We start from the raw sequence: 18,709 nt of genomic DNA on the forward strand, positions 1-18,709 counted from the left end.
CCATTGAGATGCACGGCAAAGGACTGCTTGATTATAAGCAATAGAACTGCTTTTCTATCATAAGCTTATTATTAGAAAGTTAAATAAATGAAACTTATAAACATCATGAACTGTAACTAACACATAAGCCATAGACAAAAAGTGTAGTTTACTCTGGATTATAATATATTAAATGTAGAACATCTTCAACACTTATAAAAGAGAGATTATTGGACTAAAGGAGATCAGCATATAAAGCTTACACACATAACTATTACTGGACTCAAGGAGATTATTTGCCTGTGATCCACTGCAATAGCTCCCAAAAACTTCATGACGAACACAGCCAACTTTGGCTCCGGGACTATAAGTTATTCCGTGTAAATCTATTAAAACAGATTGTTGCTACACAAGGAAATATGATACTTTTAGCGACAGGGGTTACATGAATAATTTAGGTTGTAATTTTCACCCATTATAGAAATTTAGGTGCTACACATGAATTGTTAGAGAAGTTGCTGAAAAATGTACATAATATGTTTTGGTTCAACCCTACCTAAATCATTATGCCTATACCAAAAGATTACCTGCTTTGCTTGGACCAGTTACCCAAACCACCCATCTTGCCATGCACCACTGATTAAATTCCAAATATAAGATTACTCAAGTTTCATTAAGTGGGACCATGGAACCACGACTCACACCTTTTATACTCCATCATTATAATTAGATGCTATGAGTTTGGTTGAACTTAAGTTGGTCTGGCCAATCTGAGCCGTCCATTTTTTGTTTTGCCAAGTTTGAGATAAGATATAACTAGAATCAGGCCCGTTCATAAGTAAATGGGTTGAAACTGCCACCTTCATTAAGAACAATAAAAACACTTACAATAAAAGCACCAAGATTTTATGTTAACCGCATTTACTAATAACTAATAACTACTTCGCTTTGAGTTTCCAACTTCCAATGCTACAAAAGAATGTCTTCATACTTACAATAAAAACCCATCCGTGCAAACAGAATGTCTTCAAACATGGTAACCGCATTTACTAATAACTACTTCGTTTTGAGTTTCCAACTTTCAATGCTACAAAAGAACGAAATTCCACGCCCACTGGTAGCAAGTAACAACATGAGTCGGCACACACATCATTTAATGAAACACCAAGAGGTTTATATAAAAATGAATTTACCTTAATCATATCCCGCAAACCATCAAAAATCCATGGACATTCTTTAGCCAATGTCCCACACTTGTCGTCCAAGTTTATAACAGCCCCACATTGCGCAATACACAGAACTAACATTATTTTCATTAGTCAACACCTTTTGTTGCTTCTTCGGGACTGTATAATTATAATCACGGTTTTCTTTGTTCTTTGAAACTTATAGTAGTAATGGGATTCCTCCAAGCATACTTCTGAGTTCAAATTCTCAGATTTTGCTCTGTCTGGATGCAAAAAACTTGCATGGATTTCGGTTGTATCTTCCTTACAATGAATACATGCAAACCACAGATTTAAGTGTATCATTTGTTGCATTATTTTCTTGACTAGCAGTTCCGAGTCGCTTAAAAACGTCATTCACATAAATTTCCCTTCCAATTCTCTTGATAACAAATGTGTGTTCTTCATTGAGAATCTTCAAGCCATTTTCAATGCCATACTAAATAAAACCCAGACTAATGATTAGTTGCGTTATCAAACAGATTCTTGCTCTTCAAAGAGTGAACAATGACAGTAACCAAAGAGTTGACACCATCAACATTCATTTTGTAAAAGGCTTGCGAGTCCTTTTGCACAATCTTAAGCCCAAATAACCAACAGATTTCCTAACGAACCCATGGCAACCCAAGAATCAGAGCATATGGCAACCAAAATTCTCAAGTGAAACTGGAAAATCTAAGCCCTAAATCAATCGGGCGTCCATCTCGAAACATATATAGAGGAGATCCAATGGTTTTCGGGGTACCAATGCAACAAGAGCAGACATAATACATACAAACATATAGATACAGGTATAGATAGATATATACACTAGGATACGATACATAAAGCAAAAGAAAGAAAATAAAGATGTCAATGGCAATCTTAATAAACTACAGTATATAAAAAAACACTGTTGATTGATTTTGGCCCAAGGAATTTGAGTATTCGATATATGGATCAAGATCCATTGACAACCCTAGCCCATCCAACGCAAAATGCACAACAAAAATCCCTAACTTAGCTTCCTTTTAATTAAGAGATCACAAAACTTTAAAATCTCAGACACAATTATAATAAACTAAAACATTTTCTTTCTTGTAAGAAACCCTAACCCATCCCACACAAAATGGATAACAAAGAATAGGAGGAAGCACAACACAACCTCATAATTTTACACACAAAATATTCTTATTACAAACAAAAACCCTTTTCTCTCCATATATAAAATTCCTATTTTCATCCATTATCCATCCATCATATAATTATCTTCAACTAATCCATCAAAATTCTTTCATACATTTTATCAAACTTCAAAGATCTCACTTGGAGATTTTGGACTTGGAGCTTTGGGCAAAAAGAAGATTCCACCACTATTCCATTTTATTGCTAGAGATTTAACTGATAAAATCAATTCATATTGGGCTTGGTTGGGCTGGGTGATACGTGGGATCTAAATTTTATACTTGTTCCATAGGCCATAGTGTTGCAGACTGTTGGCCACTAGTGAGTTACTTTTGTCATATTTCACTCCAATTTAGCGTATATTTGGTAAAAGCATAGCTAGTAATGTATTCGGATAGCCGGTGGCTCTAAATTGGTAATTTGAAGTTGTAGTTGAAAGCGGATAACTTAATTTTTTTTTGATATATTTAGGTGTTCAACAAAATAGACGAAACTTTTAATAAAATGAGTAAATAACCACGCAATGCAGCGGCGACGATGGTGGGGAACGGGATGGTGGTGGCGGGGCGGCAATGATAGTGAATATTAAAATCACATTTCGAGCAATTACTTAGACATAAAATGATGAACGACATCCTTTTTCTTTATAGTAATTTATATATGTATTATGTATATGATAAGTTGATTTTTCTCTTACTTATTTTATAGGAAACAAATTGTTTTTTAGTATCTTTAACTAAAAAATAACTTATATATATAATATAGGTGTTGAGAATACTTATTTCATGTTTAATTTTATATATAAATGAAATATGATTATAAAAAAAATGTGTTTAATACTTTAATTTAAAATGCATTTAACATATATGTATGGTTATCAATTTTTTGCATAATTATATGGTATCAAATAAGGCTGACAATTTTGACACGAAACCTGTTAACATGACACGACACGACCTATTCTTAACAGGTTTTGTGTTTAACCTTAACAGGTTTCGTGTCTTAACAGATCCGGACCTGTTAAGAAACGAAAATTACCGTGTCTTAACAGGTTCGAACCTGTTAGACCTGTTAAAAGACATGTTAACATACACTTATATCATACATTATTATTATTATTAATTACTAATATTAAAATAGTAAGACATAATATATGCGGAGTTGTAAAAATGCATCTGACCCTTATCCCACCCATTCTTAATTTCTCTTTCTTTTCTTACTTATCTTTTCTTTGACCAAATCTTATTCCTTACACAACAACAGATCTCATCTTCCAGCCTCAAAAAAATCTATGCATTCTAATTTATATCAAAGATAAGATAAGAAGATATTCTTTGAGTAAGTATCTCCACTATTGAAATCAGATTCCGGTGGATCCGCTAGTGGATGGAGATATTGCCACCTTATCAAGTTCCGATTGGAAACGACAACGACAATCAAGAAAAACCAGATCGCTTTTCTTTCTTCTTCTTTTTTTTCGTTATAGATCTAGTGCTTATTTCTTGTTCATCTTCATATTTAATCTTCATCTTTATATTTCTACATATCTAGGGTTTATTGCTTTAAACTTGTATGGAATCTGTTCAGGTATGTGTTTGTATATGGATCGGTTTTGGATTAATGTGTTTATGTATACATTTCTAGACATAGCAATTTTCGTGTATACGAATATGAATATGAGTTTACATTCCCAGAAAGAGAGAAAAAAATTTAACAGGTTTTTTAACATGTCTTTAGCAGGTGCACCTGTTAATTTTCGTGTCGTGTTCGTGTTTAAAAAAAATGACACGATTAGTTAACAGGTCGTGTTCGTGTTTGACCTTAACATGTTCGTGTCTTAACAGGTCGTGTCGAACCTGTTATGCCAGCCTTAGTATCAAATAAACGAATAATTTGAAATAGTATAGTGATTATTTGCTACATGTGTTTTGCATTAACTATTTTTCTATATTTTATTGATGTTTATTTTCTTCATTTTACATATCTATAATATTATATTAGATATTATGCTCGTGTCTAATACATGGAGTTTATAGCGGTATCAATATTAAGTGTTAGTTTTATGAAGGTTTAAAATTTAATCTACTAATTTGACTAATAAAAAGATTGATTCATTTATCAAAATTTTAATTTAAGTATACTTTGAATGACATATTATGACTTTATAATATTCAAAAATCGCTAAGCATGTCACAGTATAGCAGTATTTGAATATTAAAAAAAACATAATAGTTTACGATATATATTACCTATTAATTTATTGAATATATATTAGCTATTAGTCTATTGGATGTATATTAACTATTATTCTTTATTTATTATATTTTAATTTTTAGTAAAAAGTGTAAATTTGTGATTGAAAACAAAAAAGTGTAAATTAAAGTGTAAATTAAAGGTAAAATTTAAAAGAATACTTGAAGTGCAACTAATGATCTTAATGTGATCTTAATGCTATTAGTCTATTGGACGATAAAAAGGTATGCCCCTATTAAAAAAAAAGTTAAATCCTGGATTCACTACTTTTGCATCTCTTGAAGTGCAACTAATGATCTTAATGTGATTAGCATCATGTCTTTCTTTAACAAACATACATGTAAATAGAGTAAAAAGAGTTTAAAAACACGGTTGTCGTTGGAATTAGAAGAGTCGTCATTTAAAGTAGAGTGCTTGTTCAAAGTAGCCATTAATACAAAGTACTTGAAATAAGAAAAGATAATTGAAGATAAAAAAACAATGAAGAAAATGGTTTATTGTGTGGGCAATGAGGAAAATAAAATCTTCCACAAAAAAAGATCACTGGGAGAAGCTTCACCAAGAACACAACTAGCTGTTGGGTGTTGACAAAAACATCGAACTCAAATGCTGGTAAATTGAGAAACTTGCAAAAAAACTTTGTACATCACCTTTGTCTTCACATTTTCCCAATCAGCTGGGGCAGAGCTTAATTGGGGGCTGGAGAGGGTGTTTAACTGTAGTATCACTCAGTATTGTAGTTTTAAGTAGTTTTAACCAAGGTTGTAAAACTCGGGGATGGAGATCAGATCGGCGAGGTAGGGAGACGGAAGATTTTGAAAAATCTGGGAGATGTCGGGGAGATATCGGATTGGATGAATAGTGAATAATAATACTCCCACCATCCCACTAGAATGGTCCTACTTTGAATAGTCAAAGTCTTTATTTTTAAACTTTGACCACAAATATATTTTATTGTGTTATATAAAACTTGATAAATGTTATACCATAAAAAAACACCTCTAAAACACAATCGATTCATATCACTTTTATTAAATATTATCTAACTCAAATAAAAATATTTAAGGTCAAAGTTTAAGAATAAAGACTTTGAATTTTCAAAATAAGACACTTCTAGTGGTACGGAGAGAGTAATAATTTATGGAAAATATGTAACAAAAGTTTAAAAATATATTAAAAACTCATAAATCTTGAACTTTTTGATAACTTTTTTTAAAAATTGATAAATATAGATAGATACAAATATAAAAATATGATATATTATGAGAATGTAGATATTAAAAAAAAAAAAAAACTTTTGTTGACTTTGACCCGATCCAACCCCGATATTTGACCAATATTCCGAGATTTGACCCAATCCAACGATTTTTCCAACGTTACCAGCGTTGACCCGAGATATGACCCGATCCTAGCATCACGTCTCCTTGACTGGCCGATTCCGATCCGAGATCCGATATCTCGGCCGATACAGCCGAGATTTACAACACTGGTTTTAACTGTAATGCGTTTGAAAGTACCAACTTTTGTTTTATATTTGATAGCGCAATTGGTTTTGGCCTACCTGATTACTTTCTCAAGCTCTGCCATTGCCAATCAAATCTTACCTATATATGTAGGATTTGTTCTATAAACATATCCTACATAACCTCGGAATCTGGTGATTAACTCATCAAACTGTCTTGACTATTACGTTACACTAAGATACTATGTCAAGCTCATTTGCATATGAAGGAGTCAAACTGGGCTGTTATAAGTATGCCTATAAAAATAAGTTAGATGCGCAATTTTTTTGCGTATGAACCCATCTTGACCCAAACTGGGCTATTATAGGTATGTATACTGATATACTTCTCTATAAAAAATGCTGAAAGTAGACTTCGGTTAGTGGAACAAACTATACTCTAGATAATTGAGCAACATAAAGAAAAGAAAAAAGACGCCATAACGTGTACAACAAACTCATTTTTGCGTCGTGTAATGTCGGTTTTTTTGCAGGTTTCAATGAGAAAGAACTCCTAGAGAATATATGATACAACAGATGATTTTGTATGAAATAATCACTTGGCAATGTGTCGGTCTTTTGTACAGTTTAGAAATACTATTTCTATATCCAGCCCAGATATGTACCTCAAAATACACCATGCCCTCAAAATACTTGCCAATATTACAAGACTCACCAGAAACCAACTTAAGTTTAAATACAGTGGATGCTGGTGTGAGTACACAGAGCTCAACTATTGATACCTTAACACATAAATGCTTCTACATTTTAGCATTTTTGTGGAACAACCTGACTCAGATTTATAGAAGATAAGAAGTATGAACACCTATAAAGCAAAGTCTCAGACTCGTCATCAAAGTTGATTACAGCCCAACACTGCTCAGTAAAAAAAAATGGCATTAATAACACACGATAAGTTGAAGGAACAGAAAAAAAATACTTCAAGTAAAATAAACGAACCTGTTCACTTTTACAATATGAAACTCACAATGATATATCATTTACATAAAAAAGCTTGTTGGATCCAAATGGATAAACAATTTTATTAAAATAATGATCTTTGTACAAAACTTCGTTTAGTAAATAGATTCATAACATTAAAGGGAGCAAAGGTCAGCCTTGAAACTTGGCTGAATTATTGATTATGGCTACCACTGACATCCCAAAACCACAACTTCAAATTCTCACAATTTTTGGCTTCTGTGTAATTTTCAGTCTTCTTTGTACTTCGCTCTTTTCTCCTTCTACGCATTTTTCAGCCTTCTCAATAGTCAGACTTTCGACACCATGCAGTGTAAATCAATATATCCAATAGTCGTAAATAAAGTTTGCAATAATGTACTTGTATAGTGTGGTCAGCCGAACCGGAGAAGAGCCATTTGGCTCCTATAATGAGTGAAAGTATAGTTCCAGTGTGGTCTATCAAAGATGTTGCTTCTTCAGAGAAACTGGTTTGGGAAATACTTTAACTTCCAGGACATATGTACCATCGTGCACCAAAAAATAACCTTTAATACCTACTTTTACAGCGACTAACCAATGATTTTAGCTCCCACCCACCATTATACATATACGTCAGTTTATTTCCCTCCTAATTCTAAGATTACTCGATGATACATGGTAATTAAATCAAACATGTGCACCAGAAGCAGCTAATGCGTGAAGCAAAGAATTTCAAACGTCTCTGGATGGATTGGCTTGAATCTCTTATGGTCCAAAACTTTGTGGATTGGCCTGAATTTCTTATATTCCAAAACTTTGAATATAATTTTCTAATACCTGGTGTTTAATACAAGTAGATAAGTAATAATGATAAAATGTGTTTTAAATATGTGACTTAGGAGGTTTTATGCATTACACTTTATGACTTTGGTTAAACTTAAGTTGGCTTGGCTCATTTGACCCATTTCCTTTGAAGCAAATATTCTTATTTTAACACAGTTGAGATAAGATATCACCGAAGTCAGCCCATTCATAACTAAATGGGTTAAAATTGTAATCTTGATTAAGAATAGTAAAAACAATAACAATAAAAGCACCAAGACTAAATGTTCTGTTACCTCCATCAGTATCACCGCACAGAGGATGTCTTCAAACATAGTAACAGCATTACTTGTCCACCACTTGCTTGAATAACTACTTCGCTATGATTTTCCAAATTCCAAGCCTACAAAAAACGAAATTCCACTCCGATTGGTAACAAGTAACAACATAAGTCAGCAAACACATTAATTAACAAACTCCTGGAAGTGTTTATATATAAATGAATTTACCTTAATGATGTCTCGCAGACTAGCATAAATCCATGGACCTTCTCTAACAATGTCCCACACTAGTTATCGAAGTTGATAACCTCCCCACACATTGTGTAATAAACGGAACTGGTATCAACAACATACTGTTTGAAGTGTGATGATTTTATTATAAATTGCATGTCCGGAAATAATTTAAGCCTACGGGGTCACACGAAATGACACAGTAACTCGATAATATTAATTGATATATTAAAGTAATATATTGATTAGTTTGATCACGAAATGATTAACTAAACGTAATTAAAGGGTTAGTTATATTTAATTGATTAAAGAGGAGGATTAAAATGTGAAAATCGAAAAATGGACTTGGACCTAAAGACCATGTGGAGGCCATCCACTTCAAAGGCTAGGAAGGCCTTGATGTGGCTTATTTTCCAAGTTATGTTAACCTAATTAAGTCCTATAAATAGAGGCTTAATTCTTGGTTTTTCATATACTTTTTCACATAAGCAATTCTCTCCTTTTCTCTCCTTTTCTTTGAAGTGGCCGAATTCCCTTTTCATTAAGGGTGTTCGACTTTGAAGTTAAGGTTTAAGCAAAAGGTTTGTTTGGTTTGTGATCAGGTACTAGCATACATTATTCGGGGTGTCTAGTGTGCGATCGTAGAGGGGTTTTGCTTTAAATTCTAAGCATTAATAATAATCTTATTATTATTATCTTTATTGGAGCTTGCATAAGGTACACGACTCAATTCTAATCTTTGTTAATTAATTTGATTGCATATATGTTTCGATTTTTTCCGTTGCGCTTACTCGTGATTATGTATGTTTATGTGCTCATATTCTAACAGTGATATCACGAGCCATATATGTGATCTATTAATTACAAAGATCAAAACTTGAAGGGGGGTTTAAAGGTTGGTTGATTTTAATTAATTGTTAAATAATTAAAAGGTTGTTTTTCTTATTTTTTTAATTAATTAAATCGGATCTTGATTAAATAAAAATTAGGGTTTTTGTTTAATTAAAGTTTTAACCTTGTTCAATGGAGATTGAAACCCTCAAACAATTTTTGAATTGTGAATCGACATAATTTATGTGATGAATTGCATGATTATGTGTATCTTAATTATTTAAAGTTGTTAAATAATAGTAAAATCACAAGAAATTCATGCAAAATTAACTGTGATTTTACTAGATATATAGAGATATATTTTGCAAAGCATGATGATCCAATAATTAGGGTTGATTATTAGATAATTATGTGACAATGTGAATTTTTCGTGTAAATTTCCTGATGTGCGACAGTTTACTAAAAAATTCATATCTTTTAATCGGTAATGAGTTAGAAGCCCAAATTTGGTCTGTAGATTGTCGACTCATAGGGCTACAACTTTGTAGTTCTGATCGAAAGCTGTATCTGACCAGAAACAGGCTCAAACTGATCGTGAAGCTACTGGAAATTTCCAGTCAGCATGTTTTATGTGTTTATGTGCTAATTGTTAGTTATTTTGTTTAAAGGCTTACACAATCAAGGTAACTTGATGCATGTGGTCCTCTTCTTCGGAAGGGGGAGCCCAGTTTAAACATATGCATGAACCAGAGTGACCATGTTTAGGTGGCCTACCTTAACTTGTTACTTGATTAAGTAGTTCGGAAATTAGTAAGTTTATCAATTTTTGTATTGTTTATAAGTTGTATAAAGGTGATGCAAAAATTGGTTTTTGAAATCAACTTGACTAAGAACTATCGAAATAGAGATTTCATTAATAAAATTGAAGTCTTACAACCTTGAGATACACCGGCTCACCCATTTGAACAAACTCTAAGAGAGGTATAAGTCGGAGTGCGCTAGCCTTCTAAAAGGGCGGGTTTTTAATTGCGTCCATCGCAAACCTTTGCCCTTGCGCTTCTTTGTGCGTTCAAATGGAGCTACCGAGGTCTTTTGTGTTGTAAGACTATACAAATGATTTTATTAAATGTTATGTTTCGAAGATTATGCATGAGTCTTCAAACATAAACTTTTGATTCACATCAAATGCATTACCCATTTAAAGTTAAGTCAATGCTACTCACTTTGCTAAGAACACTTGCCAGTGCTTTTTGCTCTACGTGAGACGTAGGTGAATTGTATCACTTCAAGGTAGGTTACCACTCGTTGTGAGACAGCGGTGGACTATCTACATGTTCTTAATTGGCGACTTAAAACGAGTTAAGAGGTGAGACCTTAACCCGTGGCATAAGATGCGACAAAACATGTTTACAAAACACTTAATACCCCTTTACAGTATTGTTGTAAGTCCCATAATTCTAGGAGTTGCATGAATGCAATTATCAATTCTCGATTACCTTTTGAATACCGTCATTTCTAGCAGATCAACTGATGAAATGATCGTATTTCAAGTTGGATCCTAGCCTTAGTGAAAGTAATTTGTTAGATGAATTTAACAAGGGTAAATTACATTTCTTAAGGATTAATTATCAAAAATACCGATCATTGAACTTTTGTCTGTTTTGAAGATGGCAACAAGAAATCCTTCTCAAAACATACACCAATCGGCTTTCAGGTCGATGCTAGAAAGAAAAAGACTTTCTGGAGCCAAACTTCAATGACTGGGTTCAAGTCATTGATGAGCAGACACCGTTGTTCCGGGAGCGAATGCTTCAACTTGAAAGTTGGCTGCATACAATGCTCGGTATGATAAACACAATGAGGTTGCTTGTTTAATGTTGGAAAGCATAAATGCCGACCTTCAAAAGCAATTTGAGCATTCATTTCCATGTGATATGCTCACTGAACTCAAGTCTTTGTACTAAAAGCAAGCCGGAGTGGAGTTGTTCGACCTAGTTGATCAACTTCATGACTTGCGACACGAGCATGGAATATCGGTTAGTCCTCAAGTACTCTAGTTGAAGAGGTACTCATGGGCAATTGGAAAGGTTAAACTATGCTTATCATCTGCATATTACTATTGACATGAACCTAAAAAGCGGATTTTTTAGGAGTTCGTGCGCAATTGTAATATGCATAGCATTAGTAAAACCACAGCTAAACTTCATTTCATGGTAATTGAGTATGAGAAAGAGCTTCCAAGGAAATCTGCTACATCCCGAGTTCTTATGATCAAGGGTGGAAAGGTTCGGAAAGAAAAACAACCGTAAGCTAAGGGCAAGATTTTTGGTAAGAGAAAACAAGTTGTGTTTGTCTCAAAACCTTAAAAGACCCTTTTGGCAAAAGTAGCATACGGCTATAGTATCTAGCTGAGTTAAATGTCAAGAAGAAGCAAGCTGGTTCGGCAAGTGCTTCAAGTATCTTCAAAATTGAATTATATGCGTTGTTATACAAATAATAAGTCAATAGCAAAGAGTCAAGTTTAACTTGGACTATAATTATCTTTGACATAGTCATCTTGTTTAATTTTGTCAAGAAAGGCATTTAAAGACATCAAAGGGATGGTGTCTTACAATCAAATGATGAATCATTTGATAAATGCATGGATTTGACATTATCATTAGCAAGAAACGCATTGGAAATCTTCATTATGAAGAGATCTTACAATCAAATGATGAATCATTTGATAAATTGTGTGTTTTTTTTTTGGGATTGTCGTTAGCAAGAAACACATTGGAAATCTTCATAATGAAGGGATATTGAAATCAAATGATGAATCATTTGATAAATGTGTTGTCGTTAGCAAGGAATGCATACTTCAAATTGAAGGGATCTTAAAATCAAATGATGAATCATTTGACAAATGCATGCCTTGTGGTTTCGGCAAGATACAAGAATACCTTTTCCGCATAAAACCGGAGAGGGCTAAGAAATTACTTGGACTAATACATTCAGATGTATGTAGCCCATTTAGGCATGTGTCAAGGAAAGGCTAGCTACTTCATCATTTTTATGAATGATTTCAGTCATTATGGTTATGTTTAATTGCTTAAACATAAACATGAAGTCTTTGAAATATTCAATGAAATTAAAAGTGAGGTAGAGAATCAACTCAATAGAACCATCAAGATTCTTCGTTCAGATCGAGATGAAGAATACTTAAGCCAAAAGTTTAAGGATCATCTAAAAGCTTGTGGATTTATCCAAGAGCTTACTCCTATATAAGGGTATATGTGAAAGGAGAAATCGAACCTTGTTGAACATGGTAAGATAAACTATGAACCTTAAGACTCTCCCATTTCATTTTGGGATTATGCTCTAGAGATTGCTACATGCATTCTCAATATGGTTCCAACCAAGAAGGTTGACAAGACACCGCATGAATTGTGGCATGGAAAGTTTTCCTAAGTTGTCTTACTTAAAGGTCTGGGGATGTGAGGCACTCGTGAAATGAGACACGCCTGACAAACTTGAATCCAGATCTGTCAAGTGCATCTTTGTAGGACACCCAAAGGAAACGATGGGTTACTACTTCTACTTTCCTACCGAAAACATTGTCAAAGATTTTTTTTTGATTTGCTGATTTTCTTGAAAGGAGACTCATATCTCAATGGGACAGTGGGAGGATTGTTGAACTTGATGAAACTCAAGAAGATGAGTCAACTTCTATAAGTACTGGCAAAGCTTCAACTTGGGGGGGGGGGGGAATGTTCAAAGAGATGAATCTCAAGATGAACTTCAAGTTGAAGATGAAGCGATTCCACTTCGTAGGTCCTCAAGGACAATACGTGCTCATGATAGATTAAATCTTATGATTGAGTCTGAAGAACACGTAGTAGGAGATTTGAAAGAACCTCCTAATTTCAATGCTGCATTATCAGATCCGGAATCTGACAAATGGCTTGAAGCTGCGAATGTGGAAATAAAATTCATGATAGACAATCAAGCCTGGAGCTTGGTTGATCTTCCACCAAATGGTAGAACTGTTGGGTTCAATTGGATCCTCAAGAAGAAGACTGACATGGATGGAAATATACACACCTATAAAGCTCGTCTTGTGGCGAAAGGTTATACTCAACTCTTTGGAGTTGATTATGAGGAAACCTTTTCTCCGGTTGCGGACATTAGAGCTATTAGGATTATCTTAGCCATAGCTGCGTACTATGACTTTGAAATATGGCAAATGGATGTCAAAACCGCTTTCTTAAATGGTTTTCTAGACGAGGAAGTCTATATGGTACAACCAGAAGGTTTTGTCGATCCTAAATATCCCAACAAAGTATGCAAATTTCAAAGGTCCATTTATGGACTAAAGCAAGCATCAAGGAGTTGGAATAAAAGGTTTGATGAAGAGATCAAAAAGTTTGATTTTGTTCAGAATCCTGATGAGCCATGTGTATATCGCAAAGCTAGTGGGAGTAATGTTACTTTCCTTGTCTTGTATGTCGATGACATATTGATAATAGGAAATCACATTCCAATGTTGAAAGATGTTAAATCTTATCTTGGAAAGTCATTCGCTATGAAAGACTTGGGTGAAGCAGCATTCATACTTGGAATCAAAATCTATAGAGATAGAAGTAAACGGTTGATCGGATTAAGTCAAAGTGCGTATATAGATAAGATCTTGAAGAGATTCAAGATGGAAAATTATAAGCGCGGGAATTTGCCTATGCAAGAAGGACTTAATTTATCTAGCAAGAATGGTGCTTCTACACCTAAAAAGGTGGAGCGTGTGCAAAGAGTTCCTTATGCTTCGGTGGTGGGATCTATCATGTACGCGGAAAGATGCACTAGACCTGAAGTTGTGTTTCGCTCAAAATATTGTTAGCCGATATCAGCAAAATCCCGGAGTGGATCAATGAACTGCTGTGAAAAGTATTCTTAAGTACATTTTTGGTGTATGGTTGAAATCCAGATCAAAATTCAAATGGTATTAGAATTTGTGATGTTGGATTTCATGACTGATGAAGATGAATCAAGAATATCAGTCGGGATACGTCTTCATTTTAAATAAAGACACGATGGAATGCTTAAAGCTAAAAGCAAACCACAGTTGCTATGGATGTGACAGAGAATGAGTATATTGTCATCTCAGAGAAGATGACATGAAGGTTGTCTGGATTAGAAAGTTTATTTTTGGATTTATATGATAATCCTCAAATAACACACCTATGGAACTGTACTGTGATAATTCGGGAGCAATTATCATTGCCAATGAACCTAAAGTTCAGAAAGGTGCCAGACATTACCTGAGAAAATATCACTACGTTCGTGAGCAAAGCGAATTGCGTGAAATCAAATTACTCAAAGTTCACACAGATTATAACTTAGCGGATCCTTTTACAAAGACATTGTTAAAAGAAAAGGTTAATAAGTATGCCGTGGGCATAGGTTATTGCTAAGTTATATCATGTAAATCTGTGATTGGTATTTGGATAATGGGATGTTAAACAATTGTTATTTTCAATAAATGAATTTTTATACGCGGTATAAGCGGTTTCATTTTTATAATAATTGTGTCCTATATTTGCATGTTGAAATCCATGAATATTAGTTGAATATTCTAAATGTCTATTGTCGATTAATTATATGGGAATATAATTAAAGTAAGACAATTGTGAGAGATTGGTGAAAATATTTAAGGGAATATTTTGAAGATAAAGGACCGTACCAAACTCACATGATATTCAAAAGGTGAATATTGGACTTACCCCACAGAACGAATTATCATTTTATGGATCAGCGTCATTAAATGAAATTCGTGAAATGGTTACTCTATTTATCCTTTGACTTGAGATACAAGTGAGTTATGCATGTGTGGATTGCATTTCTTGATATAGTTCCTATCTATCCTGAACAAGGCAGTAATAAAGGGCTATTTTCAGAAATGTTGAAAAACTACATGGCCAGACACTTTTAGTCAATACAGGATTTGTTCCTTCAATTTGCAACTAAAGTATGATACCATTTGGCACCCTCATTAATTAATTAAGATGTTTGTATGGCCATACCCAAATGAACTCAAGAGGAGGTCTTGACTAATTTGGTAATCTTGATTAATTGTAAAAAAGAGAAATATAATCGTTAAATTATGAAATGACATTGATCCATATTCAAAATTAAGAAGGGTATCTAAACAAAGAGATATTAAAGACTAAATCATTTCAACTTGGCAATTTAAGAATCTATTCTTAAATATTTCCGGGAGCATTGGAGTGTTGCTAGACGCCAACCAATGTTATTCCTGTTATAATAACATGCTCAAGTGAGAGCTGTTGGAGTGTGATCATTTTATTATAAATTGCATGTCCGGGAATAATTTAAGCCTACGGGGTCACACGAAATGACATGGTAACTCGATAATATTAATTGATATATTAAAGTAATATATTGCTTAGTTTGATCACGAAATGATTAATTAAACATAATTAAAGGGTTAGTTATATTTAATTGATTAAAGAGGGGGATTAAAATATGAAAATCAAAAAATGGACTTGGACCTAAAGTCCATGAGGAGGTCGTCCACTTCAAAGGCTAGGAAGGCCTTGATGTGGCTTATTTTCCAAGTTATGTTAACCTAATTAAGTCCTATAAATAGAGGCTTAATTCTTGGTTTTTCATATACTTTTTCACATAAGCAATTCTCTCATTTTCTCTCATTTTCTTTGAAGTGGCCGAATTCCCTTTTCATTAAGGGTGTTCGACTTTGAAATTAAGGTTTAAGCAAAAGGTTTGTTTGGTTTGTGATCGGGTACTAGCATACGTTATTCGGGGTGTCTAGTGTGCGATCTTAGAGGGGTTTTGCTTTAAACCCTAAGCATTAATAATAATCTTATTATTATTATCTTTATTGGAGCTTGTATAATGTACACGACTCAATTCTAGTCTTTGTTAATTAATTTGATTGCATATATGTTTCGATTTCTTCCGTTGCGCTTACTCGTAATTATGTATGTTTATGTGCTCATATTCTAACACATACAACATTAAGTTCAGCGGTCCACACCTTTTGTCGTTTGTTTGGGACAATATAATTATAATCATGGTTTAAGTTGTTCTTTGAAACTTCAAGCAAGTAGACTGGGATTCTTCCGAGTATTCTTTGACTTAAAATTGTAACTCTTTCTGGATACAAAAACTTGCATGGATTTCGAGTGCATCTTCCTTCCAACGAATACTTGGAAACCACAGTTTTAACTTTATCATTTCTTACATTAATTGTTTTCTTTCCTAGCAGCTCCAAGTCTCTTAAAAACTTCATTCACTTGAATTTCCTTTCCATGTCTCTTGAAAACTAGTGTGTTCATCTTCATTGAGACTTCAAGCCGTTTTCAATGCCATGCTAAACAAAACCGAGACTAATGCTTAGTTGCGTTATCAAACACTCTTTTCAAAGAGATAACAATGATAATAACCGAAGAGTTAACACTATCAATCTTCAATTTACAAAAGACTCGCGAGTCCTTTGTACAATCTTAAGCCCAATATACCCAGAGGTGTATCCATTAAGTTCTAAAGCAGCAACAAAGCAGAACTAGGAAAACCAATGAGCATTGTTCATCACAAAAACCCAACAGATGTCCTTCCCTATTCTGAACCCATGGATACCCAAGAACCAAACATATGGCAACAAAAAATATTAACTGAAACATGAAAACCTAAATCCTAAATCAACTTTGTACTTGTTGTTTCTCACGGTTGAATCCTTTTCCAGGTTAGCTTTTAATCTTCATAAATTGATGTTCAAAAGAAACACGTAAATGTCCCAACAACACCTAACAAAATACATACATATAGATATAGATATGTACACTAGGATATAATATATAAAGATATCAATGGCAATCTTAACAATCTACATAAAATTAAGGATTAAAAAATTGTTGATTGATTTTGGCACAAATAACTTCTGTATTCAAAATACAATTCCAAATAGATAAAAGACTATTGTTTAAAACTTGAAGAGAATATGACTAATTCAAATTAAGCATTTTCAAGATGTAACCATAAGGAAACTTAGTTGTTAAATAAACTAAGGCCAATTTGAATTCCTGAAAGTTGCATGTTAAGATTAAAATCAAATATTAAACCATGATATCCAAATATGGTTTCTCAGAGAATACTAACATGTTGCATGTGATTATTATATATTGCCTTATTTGATTTATATCTTGCAAGAAGTCTTGAAATTAACATGACATTACCTAACATTTTTAGATTTTCAAAATCTTTTCCACTTTCTTCGTTTCATGAGGAATCTCCAAGAGAAATATCATCGTTGATGAGGTAGTGCTCCTTTAGTGCTAAGATGGATGTTTGGGATTTTCTGAAATTTTTTCTCCTATTTTTCACTTTGTTGATTCCTTGCTTGCGTTTTCTCCTTCTTATGCTTGCCTTTTGATCATTCCAAATCTTATCAGACCGTAAGACTTTTTTGCGAAAATTATGGCAAATGGGGCCTAAGTTTTCAGGTAAATCGACTTCACTAGCTTCACTTGATTCTGAGCCTGCATCGTTACTTTCTGTTATGAATGTTTTGGACTTTTTGGACTTTTTTCTTTTAGCTTTCACTTTGGTGTTTCCATCCTTGTGTTCTCTCCTTAAGCTTACTTTTTGCTCAATCAAAATCTTATCAAACCGTGAGAATTTGTTGTGGATTTGTTGCGAAAAGTACGGCAAATGGGGTCTAAGTTTTCCGTGTTTCTTTCTGTTATGGATTTTTTGAACGTTTATCTTATATGTTTCACTTGGGTGTTTCCTTTCTTGTGTCCTCTGCTTCTTGAGCTTACCTTTTGATCATTCAAAATCTTATCAACCTGTAAGAATTTGTTGCGAAAAGTACGGCAAATGGGGTCTAAGAATTCAGCTTCACTAGCTTTACTAGCTTCTGAGCCTGCATCGTCTCTTTCTGTTGAGCAATCAATGACTTGTTCTGCTTCTCTTTTTGGTAATGAAACAAGAATTTCAACATAACTACCAAAAACCCGGAACTCACAACTCCAAACATAAGGATTTTCACTTATAGTTCTTTTTGTTTAATCATATTTCAACATTTGACCTTTGCCAGCCACCCGAATCTTGCCCTTGTCATCAAAAATCACTGGATTTACCATGCAAAATTCATGATGAAACATATCAAGTGGGATCTTAGTCCAAGATTTTTTAACACCGTACTCATTCATCAACCAAACCATAAAATTTACATGATCCATATACATGGCAAGCTTTCCATCAAGGACAACAAGTTTGCAATAATAATTAGGCATGATATCGAGTAATGGGACTTCACTAAAAGTCTTATCAGCTATACTAAAACCAACAATAACCCATGAATCATCATCAGACATCTTAGCAACCCAATGAAGAAACCCATAAACATAAAGAGCAGGGGCCGGACAACTAAAGTCATAACTTCTATCAATGTATAGTTGCCTCCA

General features: G+C 33.7%; 1 long non-coding RNA gene across 1 annotated transcript; it reads right to left on the reverse strand.

Moving 5' to 3' along the window:
- Positions 1-822: 822 nt before the first annotated feature.
- On the reverse strand, positions 823-1,497 carry LOC122586099. The gene is made up of 2 exons (XR_006321874.1): positions 1,173-1,497; positions 823-1,093 (listed from the first exon to the last, which is right to left on the reverse strand). It is a non-coding gene; the product is annotated as an uncharacterized LOC122586099 (long non-coding RNA).
- Between the last annotated feature and the right edge of the window lie 17,212 nt (positions 1,498-18,709).

This window comes from Erigeron canadensis, chromosome 1 (genome assembly GCF_010389155.1).
Source record: "Erigeron canadensis isolate Cc75 chromosome 1, C_canadensis_v1, whole genome shotgun sequence".
Classification (NCBI taxonomy): Eukaryota; Viridiplantae; Streptophyta; class Magnoliopsida; order Asterales; family Asteraceae; genus Erigeron; species Erigeron canadensis.